The sequence below is a fragment of the Pristiophorus japonicus genome, chromosome 8 (genome assembly GCF_044704955.1).
Source record: "Pristiophorus japonicus isolate sPriJap1 chromosome 8, sPriJap1.hap1, whole genome shotgun sequence".
NCBI lineage: Eukaryota > Metazoa > Chordata > Chondrichthyes > Pristiophoridae > Pristiophorus > Pristiophorus japonicus.
This window is the reverse complement of record NC_091984.1, coordinates 94,514,343-94,518,024: the sequence shown is the minus strand read 5'-3', so window position 1 is coordinate 94,518,024 and position 3,682 is coordinate 94,514,343. Positions and strand designations below refer to the sequence as shown.

General features: G+C 43.4%; 1 pseudogene; it reads left to right on the top strand.

The window, feature by feature from the left end:
- The first annotated feature begins 912 nt into the window (after nt 1–912).
- Nucleotides 913–1,089, top strand: LOC139269884 (U2 spliceosomal RNA; annotated as a pseudogene).
- Nucleotides 1,090–3,682: the final 2,593 nt, after the last annotated feature.

Sequence of the window (3,682 nt, the reverse complement as noted above, 5' to 3'; positions counted from 1 at the left end):
GTCATGCTTCAGTTCAGAAGGACACACGATGAAAGTTGTTTTACAGCTGTAATAAAGTGTGGTGGATGTGTGCTCGATGCAATATTTATGGGCAGGATTTTCTTCAGAAAAAACATGGCTAGAGGAGGCACAACAGAGTCTGCCACCCAAAGACCCAAACAAGGACAACCGAATGCAGAGGCAATTCTATATGGATAGATTATCATCTCACTAAAACTTTTTTCTATGAGGCTGCCTGCAACAGGCATTTCCTCCCACCGCCTCGTGGCAATCTTTCAATCTACTGCTGGGAGTCCACCAAAACGACTTAAATTAGACTAACCCTGGGAAATTCATGGCATCACTGGCAGGCAAGTCACCAAACCAGTCTTAATACTAAGAGGACAATCTAAGCCATATAATCTATATCTATATTCATATCACGGTGATTTATTAAAAAATTTAACTGTTCTAAAGGGCCATTTGAGAAACCGACCATAGCCAGGAATACCTGTGCTGATAACCAAATGGAATGACTCAGCTTTGGAAGACAACTTCATTCTCACCAAAACTGGAAACTGTTTTCTCTCCACGGCCCAACAGCAGTAAACAAATTTGCTGTGTTGAGGCAACCACAATGCAATTTATTGTTAGTGCATTGCTAAAGCAAATCAGCAACTGACATGTAAATACCAAGAGGAAATGATGACTGTCGAAAAATAATTTCTTGCACCTATCAACAAACATGAGAACAAACAAAGGCAAAATTTATAAGCTCGAACGTATTGTGCATTGGAGCATTGGGATATGGGTTCAATCCTGCAATTCTGCCCATAATGAGTTTTCAACGTCTCTGTTGAAAAGTTCTGTAGCACAGGTCAGGTACTTCCTCCAACAGGAGAAACATACATAAGAAACATAAGAAATAGGAGCAGGAGTGGGCCATTTGGTCTAGTATTTGGTGTAGTATCTGTTCTTATCAGTTTAATATCCCCTATGGGGACATGATATTGAATTGATTTTTGGACAGGGAGCTGGATCAGGGGCTTGCCCCGTCCACTCCATGCACCGACCTGGTATTGCAATATTTCCAGGAACGGTGCAACTTCGCTTCTCGGCCTTTTGGCCTAAGATCAAACACATTGGCGCAAAGTGATCTTTGGCGTTAGAGTTGATCTGGAACGAAATTGGATTAAAAAAATTAAAAAATAAAAAATAAAAAATTTGGTCCCTCGAGCTTGCTCTGCCATTCAATAAGATCATGGCTAATCTGATCCTGGCCTCAACTCCACTTCCCTGCCCACTCCCCATAACCCTTGTCTCCCTTATCTTTCAAAAATCTGTCTACGACCACCTTAAATACATTCAATGAGCCAGCCTCCACAGCTCTCTCAGGTAGAGAATTCCAAAGATTCACAACCCTCTGAGAGAAGAAATTCCACCTCATTTCCATTTTAAATGGGCGACCCCTTATTCTGAAACTATGCCCCCTAGTTCTAGATTGCCCCACGAGGGGAAACATCCTCTCTGCATCTACCCTGTCAAGCCCCCTCAGAATCTTACACATTTCAATAAGATCACCTCTCATTCTTCTGAACTCCAATAATTATAGGCCCAACCTACTCAACCTTTCTTCATATGACAACCTGTTCATCTCAGGAATCAATCTCGTGAACCTTCTCTGAACTGCCTCCAGTGCAGTAAATAAGGAGACCAAAACTGTATGCGGTACTCCAGGTGTGGTCTTACCAATGCCCTGTACAGTTGTAGCAGGACTTCTCTGCATTTCTACTCCATCCCCCTTGCAATAAAGGCCACCATTCCATTTGCCTTCCTAATTATATGCTGTATCTGCATGCTAACTTTTTATGTTTCATGTACAAGGACCCCCAGATCCCTGTGTACCATTGCATTTTGTAATCTCTCCCCAGTTTAATAATAATTTGCTTTTTTATTTTTCCTACCAAAGTGGATAACCTCACATTTTCCCACATTATACTATATCTGCCAAATTTTTGCCCACTCACTTAGCCTGTCTATATCCCTATGTAAATTCTCTCCGTCCTCCTCACAACTTGCTTTCCCACCTATCTTTGTAACATCAGCAAATTTGGCTACATTACACTCAGAAAGGAGGGGAAACTAACAGCAGAGTTACCCGTATCTTTATGATGAATCCTCTTTATCCTCAACGAACTTCTTGGAGGGTGCCATTGGCAGAGTGTCACCTGCTGACCTTCCTGCTTAGACAGACAGTTTTGGTCTCCTTATTAAATGAGGTATATACTTGCAATGGAGGCAATTCAGAGAAGGTTCACGAGGTTGATTCCTGAGATGAAGGGGTTGACTTATGAAGAAAGGTTAAGCAGGTTGGGCCTATATTCATGGGAGTTTAGAAGAATGAGAGGGTATCTTATTGCAACATATAAGATACTGAGGGGGCTCAACAAGTGGTAAAAGGACAGTATTACAGTTCTCATTTCCATGTATTTGCCTCATCTGAAGTCTGCTCCCCCACCCCCCACCCCCGGCGTAAGTTAAGACAACATCACATACATGGTTTGAGCTTGCCTCCCTTTATTCACATAATGTCAAATTTCAAAGTTTTTTTTCAAATATTCACAAAAACTAAAAAGTGTCCACAATAAACAAGGTTACCTATCCAATATTAATTAGATTTTTATACCAGCTTGATTCCTACTGCTGTCATATTTGTAAAATCAGCTATGAATGATCCAACTGAATAGAAACATGAAATTAGAAAATTGGATAGGTAGAAATGGAACTAAGGGAGGCCAGTCTCACAAAGTTGGATGAAGGTGGATGATGGCATGGTCAACATCATCAAATACTGCAGAGAGGTTGAGGAAAACAACGATGGATAACACACTGTAGTCACAGAAAATGTCAATCGTGCTTTTAGCCTTGGTTGAAAATAGACCTGGGGAATAACAGGGATGGGAGATGGTTGAAAAAGGACCTGGGGAATAACAGGGATGGGAGATGGTTGAAAAAGGACCTGGGGAATAACAGGGATGGGAGATGGTTGAAAATTGACCTGGGGAATAACAGGGATATAAAAGGCCCAGCGGCAGCGAGAGGCGGTGGCAGTCCGAGAGGCGGGAGTGCGTGGTGTCGGAGCGGCCTATAAAAGGCCCAGCGGCAGCGAGAGGCGTATTTGTGCAGCTACAGGGAGAAGGCAAAAAAGAAGTAGAAAGAAACATAAAGGTGATGTCACAGCCAAGGGGGTAAGTGATTGGAAGGTGATTGGTGAGTAGTTTTTCTTTTTTCTCTTCTATAACAATGAGTAAACATTAGCATTGTTGTTGCCTATCTAAGGTTAAGTCATGGCAGGACAGCTCGGTCACGTGTTATGCTCCTCCTGTACCATGTGGGAACTCAGGGACGACTCCAGTGTCCCTGACGACTACGTGTGCGGGAAGTGTATCTGCCTCCAGCTCCTGACGAACCGCATTGCGGAGTTGGAGCTGAGGGTGGATTCACTCTGGAGCATCCACGATGCTGAGAATGACGTGAGTAGTACGTGCAGCGAGTTGGTCGTACCGCAGGTGAAGGGTCCACAGCCAGATAGGGAATGGAAGACCAGCAGGAAGAGCAGTGCAAGGAAGGTAGTGCAGGGGTCCCCTGTGGTCATCCCCCTGCAAAACAGATACACTGCTTTGAGTAGTGTTGAGGGGGATGA